The 14661-nt window shown below is 42.3% G+C and overlaps 1 long non-coding RNA gene across 2 annotated transcripts in view; it reads left to right on the top strand.

Annotated features, from left to right (window-relative positions):
- The window catches only part of LOC132425068 (uncharacterized), a 107413-nt gene that overhangs the window by 71531 nt on the left and 21221 nt on the right, over positions 1 to 14661 (top strand). For both annotated transcript variants that reach the window (XR_009519333.1, XR_009519331.1), the window contains exon 4: positions 11548 to 11644. This is a non-coding gene — a long non-coding RNA (uncharacterized lncRNA). The remainder of the gene's footprint in view (positions 1 to 11547; positions 11645 to 14661) is intronic.

The following is a 14661-nucleotide window of genomic DNA, read 5'->3' as shown; positions in this document are numbered from 1 at the left end:
GTCGGAACAGAGAACAAGACTAGGGTCATGGGTCCAGTTTTCAATTCTTCTTAAGATCCTGATTCATAGCCTGAATGGATCAGCCCCGAGCCCATTGCCTACAGGTCCAGGCCTCCTGCACAGTTGCAGGGCCGAATCCAAAACTTGACATCAGCTCCTCCTGGCCTATCAGGCTTGAGTCTGCAGCTCAACGATTTCTCCTTTCCTCTCATGAGTCCTGGCAGACACAACAAACAAATCAAATCCTAAACAAATGAGAATGCCAAAGCTTACTTGACCATTCAAAGGTCAATGCAATTATAAACATCTCTGTACTTTCGACTGACTGCTTCATTATTAATATGAAAGTAAAACTTGTTCTGAGCTCTCAGTGTGGTAAGTGTTCTGTAATGGCATTTACTGATATGGCCCTGATATAGAACACTTGGGAACAGATATAATAAATAAAGCATGTTACAAGTATGCTTACTTTAGGTTTGATTACTTTCCAGTCGGACAAGCATGGGTTTGAACGCTGCTTTGCCACTTGTTTGAAACGCTTCAATTCTCTGAGCCTCAGCTTCTGCATCAGAAAAACAAGGATATTACACCAACACCTAGGATTGTTGCAAAGATTAAATGAAATAAGATTTGAAACAGGCCTAACAGAACATTTGAAAATGTAACACGTGAAAATATAACATTCGAAAATATAAATAGTAGCTATTATTTATGCTGTGTTAAATAAAAGTTGCAGCATGATGTAATCAGAAGATCCAGATAAACAGAGGGACTCTTAAAAAGTTTTTTTCTTCCTTTTTGCAGTCAACAGTGTTCAGTGGGTACATACGCTGTACCAGACACCATTCTAGAAGCAGGAAATACAGTAAGGAACAAGACAGGTAAGGTCCCAGCTCTCCTGGAGGTTACCTGAGAACGGCAGGGAGACAACAGAAAAATAAATAATTCATAAAGAAGATAATTTCAGATATTAAACAGGGTGATACAATAAATAGACAGCAATTGGTGGGTTATCAGGGTCTAATTAGGGAATAAAGTTCACAATTGAGGTGACACCTCACAGAAGGAGGAGCCACAGGAATGTGTGTGTGGTGGGGGGGAAGATAGAGGAAATGTCAAGTGCCGAGGCTTGAAGGGGGATCAAGCCTGGTCTGGTTGGAGAGAATGGAGACGACTTTTCTTAGAGTGTAAGGAGGGAGAAGGAGAATGGTGTGAGATGAAGTTGGAGAGCTAGGCAGCACTTTTGAATTCCTAGCTCAGCTCTGCCACCAGCAAGCTGTTATGCCTTCGATAGAGAGCTTGAGCTCTTGGAGCCTCGGTTTTGCCATCTGTAAACTGGGGGGAAGTGGTGGACCTTGGTATTGTTAAGGTCATTTCAACTCTATGATTTGCACAGTATATAGGTTGAATGCTGTGTTACTCTTTCTATGATGACAACACTGGGGTCAGTTATAACTCTTGCAAACTGCCTGGTTTTGTTTGTTTGTTAGTATTTTGATCTTTAGGAAAGGGTTACCCTGTAAAACCAACCAGGCCCCAAGATGTGGAACGCTTTACTCCCCTGATCTCAAAGCATCCTTTGAATTAGTTGTGGCCAAAAGACTAACTGACCACAGATGGTTTTTGGTTCCTGGTTTTGTTTTCGGCAAACCACTAGCAGCTTACAGACAGTACCAGGAACCTAGTTTTCAATTTTTTATTTTAATTGTTCTGTACTGTGTCTTCTTGACATGTTTCCAAACAACTGGGGAGCATGTATTAAGACACACAACTGAGTTTAGGAAAACTTTAAGACAGTTTCTGTTTTGTTCAATAGCATTAACTCACATGGAGAATCATCCTGAATGGTCACATGAGTGTTGAAATGCTCTTTGTAAATCTTCATCATCTGGAATACGAAGAAAACTTTAATGATATTCTAGTAGCAGTCTCTTCTCTGGGGATTGCATATGCAGTTGGTCCACCACCAGGACAAATTTAGCTTTAGGAAATGACAAACCATTCACCATCATCACCAGTGACATTGCTAATTTAAAGTCAGAAGAGACAACTAAATAAAATTCCAAGCCATCCAGATCAAGATGGTTGGCACTCATCTGAGATGCCTCTAGGGTAACAAATTTACACCAAAACTATGCTGATCAAATTAGTAACTAACTACCCTGCTTAAGAGGCATTTTTCAAGTCCTGGTAACTTCTTTGGTGAACTACTCCAGAACTTAAAAAACAACAACAAAAACTTTCCAAGTTCTTCCTTATGCCTAACCTGAATCCGTTATATTGATTTCCAGGTTGTTCCCTCCAATTCTGCCTATGTGGTGGAAGGTAAGTTGGTGATCTTGGCCTGTTAACCTTTTACAATAAATAGCAATAACAAGCAACACACATAATGTTTACTAATCTAGGTTCTTGACAGAGTACTCATTTAATACTCACAACAATCCCGTGAGGTAAGTACCGTTATAAACCCTACTTTACAAGGAGGAACACTGAGGTGCAGAGGCCAAACTGAGGCAGAGCTGAGATTTGAATCCATGGCATTTGACTCCAGGGTCCGTGCTTTCAGCCACTCCACCATTTTGCCTCTCTCATAACCTACCTAGGTTGCTCTTCACAAATCTACCTCTTTTTTAATTTAAGTGATTCATGAAGAGAAACCAGAAACATTCTTCTTTTTTCTCTCATAATTTGATAAATAAATGTATCATTTCCTTCTTCCTGAATGGAAGCCTAAGATCTGTGCTTTGTCTCAAAACGTTCAGAAAGTGTGTTTGATTTATTCATGCTTTGTCCTTAATGGAGAAAAAACCTTGCTGGGTCAAACTAAGCCCATGCATCTCCCACCATCTGACTGTTTCAGAAAGTGCGATCCAGCACTGGAGTTACAGTCGGAATTCTGCCTGTCCTCTGGGAGAGCACAAGAGGCCACAAGATTAAATGCACAGCTGAGGCTGGCAAAGTGGATTGAAGAAACCTGATGTGTTGTTCAGGTTTATACAAAAGCTTTAGAGACAATCTGGCTTTTCCTCTTCATTAAAATAACTGCTCTAGGCAAAGAGGTGGTAGCTTAATATTTCTGTCTATGTGTCTATCTACACCACACACACACATGCACACGCACACGCACACAAACACACACATCTTCTTTTTTGTTTTCTTACTGTAACTACAGTTATATTGTGATAATTTCCTGTTTAGTCTCCCAAGTCTCCATCATAAATAGAAGAGCCCACTCTCCTAATCGTCTGTGTCCTCAGCAAAATTCCAAACTAGAAACCTAAAATAGAGAATGTATGTAATTTAAGTATATGAAAGATTATATTTGATATCTATCTATCTATCTATCTATAATGGAACTGTATTTCAGGCCACAAACTTAGTGGCATAAAATATATAACTTTGTTTAGTCGCTTTATAACCATACTTGGTATATCTTATGTGGAAACACCTCAGTCGAGGGAAGTTTCCCTCTCCCTCCTAAGTTGCTGGGCCCAGGTATTGGGTAGCAGGAGACATCTGGTCTGGGTCATTGTCTATCCAACGATGGCTATTCCTCCAATGAATAAAATCCTCATTCCTGTCTGCTATCCCATTGCCCATGCAGGGAGGCTGCAAGGCTCCCAGGGTTTGGCGCTGTCAGAGGTCAGGGCATAGCTCTGTGAGGCTGCCTGGGGCCATGTACCCAGCACTCCGGCACATGCAGGTGTTCCAGGTGACCCTGTGTCTGGCTGCCTCCCCAGCCTTCGAGTGGGTTGGAGGGGCAAGGGAGTACAGATGCTCACCACTTTCAGTGCCTATGATCTCATCCGTTTTTTTTTTTCCACCCTTTTCTTCACCTTTTGCCCCGGTCTCAGCCTGGAGGAGGGAGCAGCCCTTGGTAACCCTCTGTCAAGGCACACTAGAGTTTAGTTAACCTCCCCTCACCTCCTCTCCAGTTCTCTTCTTTTTGCTCGCTCCCTAAACTGTGGATCTTTGGGGAAATGATGAGTTGAAGGGAAGACTCACTCTCTAGGTTTTTTTTATGATAGAGCACTTGCACTTTTGAGAGGCAAAAGACTTTCTCTGCTATAGGAGCTTTAAGCTGAGGTCTGTGTCTCATTGACGGCAACAGGCAAAAGGAAATGGAATGTGAGATACATTGGTCTTTTCATCCAGTCATGTGTACTCATTTAGGAGTATGTGATAAAGGCCTACTATATGTATCCCAACATGATATATACATATATGTATGTAATACGCAAGAAGGTATATAGGTATGATTCATATAGGTATGATTCACCCATGTGGTTTTAGTCTAGGGATTGTAGCTTTTGGGAAAAATTAAACCGTGGATAAATACTTCTATCCAGTTTTTTTTTTAATTAATTAATTTATTTATTTTGGGCTGTGTTGGGTCTTCTTTTCTGTGCGAGGGCTTTCTCTAGTTGCGGCGAGCGGGGGCCACTCTTCATCGCGGTGCGCGGGCCTCTCACTGTCGCGGCCTTCTCTTGTTGCGGAACACAGGCTCCAGACACGCAGGCTCAGTAGCTGTGGCGCACGGGCTTAGTTGCTCCGCGGCATGTGGGATCTTCCCAGATCAGGGCTCGAACCCGTGTCCCCTGCATTGGCAGGCAGATTCTCAACCACTGCACCACCAGGGAAGCCCTTCTATCCAGTTGTTAAATATTTAAGTCACAGCATTTTTTATTTATGTTTTTAATTTAGGGTTTATAGGATGTTGGGAGAAATGGAGAACCAGAAGAGTAGAAAGATGATAGATAGAGATGTAGAGGTAGATATCTCATCACCAATTGCAGAAGCAAGTTTCTGACTCAAGCATGCTGTAATAATCAATGTATATAACCCTAGTCATGTCATTTAGCTTAACTAACAGCCTCATTTTCATTATTAAGAGTTTAAAAGTGTTCAAATACATGGCAAATATAAGATCACAGATTTCAAGTAATGAAGTTGACTGTGCTTGAAGTCTAAAATATTGGCTTATTCATGAATAAGACATTTTAGAACACTAATCAGACATAAAGAATTCCCAGTCCTTGCACCAGATGCCACAATTCAGTATGTTTTTCTTGGTATGAAATTGCCTTCAAGATGACTCAGACACACTTAGCAAAAAGTCAGATCATATAAGATCTTTCTAACAAACTGTGTGAAAGGAGTTATTGAAAAGGAAGCAAATCAATCTTTGATTGGATTGGGCGCATCTTTAACTTATCACTACTAGTCTAAGGCGAGAATTTAATTTTTATTTCTCCCTAAACATGCAAAGAGAAGTATTCCTCCTGTGGTAGTTTTTGATTCCCTGTGTGGAGGAGACAGCTGCTTAGAGAAAAGAGACCCGCATCTTTCTACATAGCCTGAACCGTGAAGGGACAATATTCTTCTTCCAGGTTGTTGGACAGGAGCCTGTTTTTGTTCCTGGATGTGTAAACATATTGTCACTGTAAACCCTAAGTGATAAGATTCATGGAAAAGATATTCTCAGGGGTTACCTGGGACAGACAGTAGGTGGAATCCTAGGGGAAGTGGCCTGAGGTAAGTGTGGCCACATTTAACAAGTAAAAATACAGGATGCCCAGTTAACTTTAAAATGCAGATAAATGGTGTAAGTCCCAAATATTGCATGGAACACCCCTACCAAGGTGGAATCATGTGAAGACAGGAAATGGCCCCTGGGCAAGGACTCAACAACCAAAAGAGTAAACAAGTGATCACTGAGGCCATTCTAGCCTCAGAAAATAGCGGAGAGCCAAATTCCACCAAATTCCCGCCCCCACACACAGGATGCTGGCAAACTGAAACAGTAATGCTAACATGAGCCTACCTTGGAATTAACCTGAGCAGGTCGGCACGGCATCCAAGCAAGACCAAAGTGGGACAGAAAAGGAACAAGGGGCCTGTGTACCTAGGTTGCTGCGTCTGTCATGCCAATCTGTGTCTTTTCATTAAGTTTTCTTTAAACCATGGTTTATAACCATGAATTCAATTTCTTTAATAGTTATAGGACTATTCAAATATTTCATATTGGATGAGCTGTGGTAGTTTTATACTTTTCAAGGAGTTGGTCCATTTCATCGAAGTTGTCAAATTTATGCACGTAGAATCCTTCATAGTGTTCCCTTATTGTCTTTTTGATGTCTGCAAGGTCTGTAGTGATATCTCCCTCTTCATTCTTGATATTGGTGATTTGTTTCGGCTCTTTTTACTTTGTCAATCTTGCTGGAGGTTTGCCAATATTGATTTTTTTTTTTCAGAGAACTGGTTTTTTGTTTCAATTATTTTCTCTATTGTTTTGCCATTTTAAATCTCATTGATTTCTGCTGTTCTCATAAATATTTTCTTCTTTCTGCTTGCTCTGGGTTTAATTTACTCTTCTTTTTCTAGTGTCTTAAACTGAAAGCTTAGAGACATTTCTTCTTTCCTAATATGTCTCTAATTCTATAATTTTCCCTTGAAGCACTGTTTTAGCTGATATGCTATGTTTCATTTTCATTCCATTAAAACTATTTTGTAATTTACCTTGTGATTTCCTCTTTGACTGGTGGGTTTTTTAGGACTGCGTTTTAGCAGAAGCCTACATCAGTGTCTACGCAGGCAAAGGTGAATGGAGAGGTGAAGCGAGGGGTCTCCACAATCCCTGTGCAATGCCGGAATCCCACTCCATTGAGGAAAATCCTCCCTCTTTTGTGTTGGGGCGCTTCTGAAGGAACTTTACCCCTTTCCCATGGCCGGCTGGGTCCAGCCATCCAGGGCCAGCAGCCCTCTCAGTGGTCTGTTATGTCCCAGGCCCTGGGATATTTATTGTAGCTAAAGGCAATGAGGTTGGGGTGGGAGAGGAGGGTCCAGGTCAGGGACTGGAGAGGCGGGGATGGGCCAGGGCACATCCTGTGGGTCCTGTAATTATGTGTAAATATCTGTACAGTGGGCTGCTATCTGCTTTCTCTGTCCACTGGGTGTGCACTGATTTAGACTTCTCCACTTGGGGAGACTCTGTGAAACCGTCTGATGGTTTGTGTGGAAGAAAAGATAACCTGTCTCCCCGCACACTCCCCATTGGTGTCAATTGAATAAATGTACTTAACTCCAAAAAAAAAACAAAACATTAATTTTCAAATATTTAAGGATTTTCCAGATACCTTTCTGTTACTAAGTTTTAGTTTAAATCAATTGTGGACAGAGACCATAATTTGTATGATTTTAATACTTTTTAATTTGTTGAGGTTTGTACTATGGCCAAGAATATCGTCTATATTAGTGAATGTTTCATGTATACTTGACAAGCATGTGTATTCTGCTGTTATATCAAGTGTCCTAAAATTACCAATTAGGTAAAATATATTGATAGTGTTTTTAGGCCTTCTATATTCTTTTTAGTTTAAAACTTTACTTAATTTTTTAACTGAAATACAATTTAATACCATAAAATTCACCATTTTAATGTATACATTTCAGTAGTTATTAGTATATTCACAAAGTTATACAACAATCATCACTATCTAATTCTAGAACATTTTAATCACACCAAAAAAAAATCCCATATCTCTAGCAGAGTCATTCCCTATTTACCCTACTGGCAACCACTAATCTACTTTCTGCCTCTGTCACTTTGCCAGTTCTGGACATTTCATAGAAGTGGGATCATACAGTATGTGGCCTTTTGTGTTTAGCTTCTTCCACTTAGCATGTTTTCGAGGTTCGTTCATGTTGTAGCAGGTACCAGCACTTCATTCTTTTTTATGGCAAATGAGATTCCATTGTATGATATACAGTTAATCCTCACTATTCCCAGATTCCACATTTGCTGATGCATCTACTCACTAAAATTTATTTGTAACCCCAAAATCAATACTCACAGTGCCTTCATGGTCATGTGCAAACATGACAGAGTAACAAAAATTTGGAGTTACCCTATGCTTTAGCTCTCATACTAAAAAGATGTGTCCTTTTCATAGTCTACTTAGTGCCATGTTTTTTTGTTTTTTGTGGGGTTTTTTTGCTTTTTTGTTGATGATTTTACTGTTTAAAATGGCCAAATGGGCAGAAGACCTAAATAGACATTTCTCCAAAGAAGATATACAGATTGCCAACAAACACATGAAAGAATGCTCAACATCATTAATCATTAGAGAAATGCAAATCAAAACTACAATGAGATATCATCTCACACAGGTCAGAATGGCCATCATCAAAAAATCTAGAAACAATAAATGCTGGAGAGGGTGTGGAGAAAAGGGAACACTCTTGCACTGTTGGTGGGAATGTAAATGGATACAGCCACTATGGAGAACAGTATGGAGGTTCCTTAAAAAACTAAAACTAGAACTACCATATGACCCAGCAATCCCACTACTGGGCATATACCCTGAGAAAACCATAATTCAGAAAAAGTCATGTACCAAAATGTTCATTGCGGCTCTCTTTACAATAGCCAGGACATGGCAGCAACCTATGTGTCCATCAACAGATGAATGGATAAAGAAGATTTGACACATATATACAGTGGAATATTACTCAGCCATAAAAAGATCTCTTCACCTCTTGGCGCTTTGCTCCACAGGCAGTTTTTCCCACACTGCTGGGGAGATTGCCTGCAGCAACTCCAGCCTTACACAATCCCTACAACTAGAAATCCTAGAATAAAATAGATACCTTCTCTCTCCCAGTGTCTGTGAGTCATGTCACAGGGAAGGCTAGTGCCCTGAAGGATTAATACTTCTGATTGGTCAGATAGTATCATAGGGAGGTGGGGAAGATCATGGGAGAACTTAGCCCTTCCAGGACCACATGGAATGTGAGAGGCATAGTGCCCCAAAAGGAAAGGAGAAAGAATACCAATCAGGTGAAATCAGCCAACATCCATGCCATCCTGAAATGCTCTGCTCTCCCTCCTGATGCTAACCCAGAAATCCCTCTTATTCACGCTATTCAAAAACTACCATCTCACGTGCCAACCACCCTGCATCAGTCTACCCAGAGCTCTCAACAGATCACATGTCTGTTTTGCTATTCCCCATTTTCATCGCCTCCTTCTGATTTAGAAGAACATATCAATCATTTACATTTTAATGTGATTTTTTTCCACTAATGTACCATCTCCAAATAATATTTGGATTGAAAGCCTAAGCGAGTCATTCAAGCCTTTATTCCCAGCTTAAATTAATTTTAGCATAGGCAAACGGGGAAGGAGGCCCTTCCTTGTAACACACCGAAGTCCGGCAGTTGTCCATTTTTCCGTAGGCAAGCCATTGTCACACAGAGCCACTGATGTTAAACCCTTCTGCGGATCACACACCAGATCACCAAGGTAGGAAAACAGAATCTGACAGCAGCCTATGCCCAGAGAATTCCTTCCACAAACAGTCATAAGGTTTCTTTTAGGCCTGGGACACAGAGGCAGTCACTTTCCACAAGGGGATTTTCTAGGACTCAGAATGATCTTACCTTCTCTGTTTACCCAAACCAAATAGTTGGCTGGACCACATTTCATCTCATGTTGCCATATCTGAGCAGCCCTCTTAAATATCCTTGCACAATTCTTTTTTTTTTTTTGTTTACTTCCTCTCTCAGTCTTAGCAAAAACACTTTCTAAGCCCTCACCTTAGTCATTTTTGACCACTTAATGCCTCTTCTTTTATCTGCAAAGCAAATCTTTTGGACAAGGGCTGCCTACAGCTATGAAAGAGGGGAGAATTATATTGGCAGGATGATGGAGCAGTATCCCAGATGCTACAAACAGCAAGAATAAATGGAACACGACATTTCTTTCCCAGCACTGGGCAGAGGAGGCTATTATTAAATTGACTAAGAATTCATGCCTGGAGCAGCAGCCACGCACGAGATCTCCACTGCTGGGCCAACCTTTGTTTTTTAAATACATTCTGCCCACAGGTGGCCCAGTGTTTCCTCCAAATTGTTTCTTGTCCACAAAGGAGCTCACCCCTCACCCTCCCACTTTCCACCCCAAAGTGTTGCAAGTTCTACTTTGACCCTACAAGTAAGACAAAAGTGTGGTTTTCTAGCAGAAGGAAATGCACTATGTATTCCTCTATTTCTTCCACATGCTTCTGGTTGTATTGGCATTGATTCATGTAGAGAACTTATTCCCCAGGGGAAAGACTTTGCTAATACAGGAATGCTAAACAATACACACATCAAGAGTTTATTTTCTTCATTCCGTTGGTGACATTGGCCCCCATGGGCCCATAATCAATAGGTGCTTGCTATTTCCTTGCTGTAAAACACTTTGCCATAAAATATTGCCTTCCCATCCTTAGGGCAATGTTTCTCTGTCAACCAATACCATTGTAGCTGGGGTCCCAAGGCAGCTTACGTTGTGTTTCCAGGAAAATTCAGGCCTGTCCAGGGACCTCTGGAACACTGTGGTTAAATAAGAGGAGCCCATTTGTAGGTCGTTTTGCCTGTGGGTCCAAGAAGCTAACAGGAGGAAACTCCTAAAAGAAGAATTGGCGTGTGCGCTAATGTTGAGTGGGGGGTGATTTTGCGTACAGTGGAGGGCGCAGCGCTCACATTGCCCTCCGCATCGGTCTTCCTGATGCCCTCCACGCTTAGCTTTCCCCTATACCCCCTCTCCCCAGTCTGGCTAGAGCTGGGGAAGTTGAAGCACAAAAATAAAGGAGAGGCTGTATTGTTGGACCACTCAAGATGGCTGCTCTCTTGCTCTCTGTACATCCCCTGCTTGATCAGTCCCTGCTTCACTCACATGACTATCCAATCCTCTTAATTATAAGGCTTAATTGGCCCTGGTAACTTCTGTGCCCACCTGCCGTCAATTCCCCCTATAAAGGGCAGCCTCCTTCTCCCCTGCGTAGTGAAGGTTTCTGCCACATCCTGCCTACGTTCTGCTGCACACTGGTGTGGTGTCGCTCCAGGACCCTTTGGGTAAGATGCCCCTGTCCAATTAACCCTTGAAGTGTCTCTCACTGTCTCTGGGCTCTTTCTTTGGTCCCAAGTCTGGGCAACTAAAACAGTTGTGGGCCTGCGGGGTGCAGCACAACAGAGATGTTTCACTAAAATTTCTGGAGAGCAGAAAGACGCACTCCCTCGTGGCCCGTGTTACAGGCCGTAACACAATTGGACAACAGTGTATTTTCCCCACTTCAAAGGGGACAACCTGGGAGCCCCCATTGCCATCCGGAGCAGTAGAAAGCCAAGGCCACCCGGCATAGCCCAGTGCTACCTGGATGGAGAAGTCTAGGAGGACATCGCAGGGAACAGTCGCAGGGAGCAAAGCCATGGAGAGAGGCTATGATCATGTCTCACTGAGGTTGCCATGATCCTGCATTATTTGGGAACAATTTAGTGGGAAGTCGGGAATGGGAAGGATGTGTATCTAGAATTCCTGGAATTCTGTGATTAGAGGCTCAGTCAATAAAAAATAACTTTATTACTAATTCTGTAACCCTATTTTCCCCTATGTTTGGTGTGGGGAAATGAGATGCACAGTTATGATAAAAATGCATTTGTTCGATCGTTTGTACTTCTTTTCCCCCAAAGATAATTTTGACTTTAAGTTACTTCATTTTCTAGGTCCTAAATGATCTGCCGTTTGGGATCGGTCTGGGTTTTCGTTGGTCCTGTAATGTACACCATTTCCAAGAGGCCCCTAGAAGTGTGGAAAGTCAAGGTAGGTTCAGAGATTATAATATTGGTTTCAAATAACAAATATACTTCCACTGGCAAAAAAAGAGAGCGGCCAAGTCTTCAGCCAAGCTTCTACTGGGTGTCCCTTTTATAAAACTGCAATTCGGATGCCTGCAATTATTTGCATTTTTGTTCCTAATTGCTCCTACCATTGGTGCAGCCAACCACTTTGGGGTGCAATTACCCCCTCGTGGGAGCAATTACAGATGAAAACAGTTCTGCACGTGCAGCTAATTGTGACAAAACAAAAGGCGGCTGGGGAGGACAATGTGCCTCATTAAGTCACAACTCCAGCTTCAAACGCGTGCCAGCCCCCAAAAGGCAGAACAGTGGGACGGGTACGAACACCTACTCTGGGTGTTATAAGCTGGAGCATTCCTTCCACTGTTTACTAATGTATTTTGGGAGGGTTAGATTGTAGACTTCTTTAATTAGAAAAGAAGAGCTCAGCTCGGCTACACATTGGCCTTGGGCTAAAATGGGTTCTAGATACCAAATCAAGCCCAAGAGCCCTCTGACTAAGCACTCAGACTCTCAGATAATGCCAGCTTCTAATGAAATTCTTTTTTTTTTTAACAAAGAACACTGACATATCCGTCCCACTGAACTATAATACACATCCAGGTGTCCCTCCCCACACCAACATAACGGCTTCAGCTCTAGTATTGGGAGTGAGTGATGGTTTAATGAGCTGACACATGCGGTCCGATGACCAGGGGCAGCGACTCTGATTGGCCAACTGTATCAAGCATTCTACCCAAACCATTCTAGGGTTTCCAGGCAGCCCTCACAGCACACAGTTGTTAGATCTCATTGCCTGATTCAAAATTTAGATTAGAAACGAAACATGGGAGTGTATCTAAGTCCACCATCACCCTGCGTCCCTTCTTCTGTCCAATTTACAAATGCACACGTATCCTACTGGACCCTCAGCTGTTTTTTCACGGGAGGCAGTGAAGCACACAGGTTCTGGAGACAGACTAGCTCAGTTTCCTGCTCTATAAAATGAGGACAGCAATAGCTCCTGCCTCGAAGGTTTAAGACAGTGACTAAAAGAGCTAATACAAGAAAAAACAGAGACCGGTGACTAGCACCCCACACACGTTAGTTGTTTTTATCATTACCGATGATATTTTCTTTTCCCCAAAGGGATTTTTTAAAATATATCTTTATTGGAGTATAAATGCTTCACAATACTGTGCTAGCCTCTGTCGCCCAACAAAGTGAATCAGCCATATGCACACATATATCCCCATATCCCCTCCCTCTTGCGTCTCCCCCACATCCTCCCTATCCCACCCCTCAACGCGGTCACAAAGCACCGAGCTGATCTCCCTGTGCTATGCGGCTCCTTCCCACTAGCTATCTATTTTACATTTGGTGGTGTATATATGTCCACGCCACGCTCTCACTTTGTCCCAGCTTACCCTTCCCCCTCCCTGTGTCCTCAAGTCCATTCTCTATGTCTACGTCTTTATTCCTGCCCTGCCACTGGGTTCATCAGTACTTTTTTTTTTTTTAAGATTCCATATATATTCGTCAGCATACGGTATTTCTTTTTCTCTTTCTGACTTACTTCACTCTGTATGACAGACTCTAGTTCCATCCACCTCACTACAAATAACTCAATTTCATTTCTTTTTATGCCTGAGTAATATTCCATTGTATATATGTGCCACATCTTCTTTACCATTCATCTGTCGATGGACACTTAGGTTGCTTCCATGTCCTGGCTATTGTAAATAGAGCTGCAATGAACATTGTGGTACATGTCTTTTTGAATTATGGTTTTCTCAGGGTATATGTCCAGTAGTGGGATTGCTGGGTCATATGGTAGTTCTATTTGTAGTTTTTTAAGGAACCTCCATACGGTTCTCCATAGTGGTTGTATCAATTTATATTCCCACCAACAATGCATGGGGGTTCCCTTTTCACCACACCCTTTCCAGCATTTATTGTTTCTAGATTTTTTGATAATGGCCATTCTCACTGATGTGAGGTGATACCTCATTGTAGTTTGGATTTGCTTTTCTCTAATAATTAGTGATGTTGAGCATCTTTTCATGTGCCTCTTGGCCATCTGTATGGCCATCACCATTCCTTGGTGAAATGTCTACTTAGGTCTTCTGTCCATTTTTTTTTTTTTTTTTTTTTTTGCGGTACACGGGCCTCTCACTGCCACGACCTCTCCCGTTGCGGAACACAGGCTCTGGACCTGCAGGCCCAGTGGCCATGGCTCATGGGCCCAGCCGCTCCGTGGCATGTGGGATCCTCCCGGACCGGGGCACGAACCCATGTCCCCTGCACCGGCAGGAGGACTCTCAACCACTGCGCCACCAGGGAAACCCCATTCTGCCCATTTTTTATTGGATTGTTTGGTTTTTTGGTATTGAGCTCCATGAGCTGTTTATATATTTTGGAGATTAATCCTTTGTCTGTTTTTTCATTTGGAAATATTTCTCCCATTCTGAGGGTTGTCTTTTTGTCTTGTTTATGGTTTCCTTTGCTGTACAAAAGCTTTTAAGTTTAAGTCCCATTTGCTATTTTTTGTTTTTATTTCCATTATTCTAGGAGGTGGATCAGAAAAGATATTGCTGTGGTTTATGTCAAAGAGTGTTTTTCATATGTATTCCTCTAAGAGTTTTATAGTGTCTGGTGTTACATTTAGGTCTTTAATCCACTTGGAGTTTATTTTTGTGTATGGTGTTACGTAGTGTTCTAATTTGATTCTTTTACATGCAGCTATCCAGTTTTCCCAGCACTACTTATTTTTATTTTTATTTTTTTCGGTACGCGGGCCTCTCACTGCTGTGGCTTCTCCCGTTGCGGAGCACAGGTTCCAGGCACGCAGGCTCAGCGGCCATGGCTCACGGGCCCAGCTGCTCCGTGGCATGTGGGATCCTCCCGGACTGGGGCACGAACCTGCGTCCCCTGCATTGGCAGGCAGACTCTCAGCCACTGTGCCACCAGGGAAGCCCCCCAGCACTACTTATTGAAGAG

The sequence above is a fragment of the Delphinus delphis genome, chromosome 4, assembly GCF_949987515.2.
Source record: "Delphinus delphis chromosome 4, mDelDel1.2, whole genome shotgun sequence".
Taxonomy (NCBI): Eukaryota; Metazoa; Chordata; class Mammalia; order Artiodactyla; family Delphinidae; genus Delphinus; species Delphinus delphis.
Note: the sequence above shows the minus strand (reverse complement) of the source record. Positions and strands in the feature narration are given on the sequence as shown.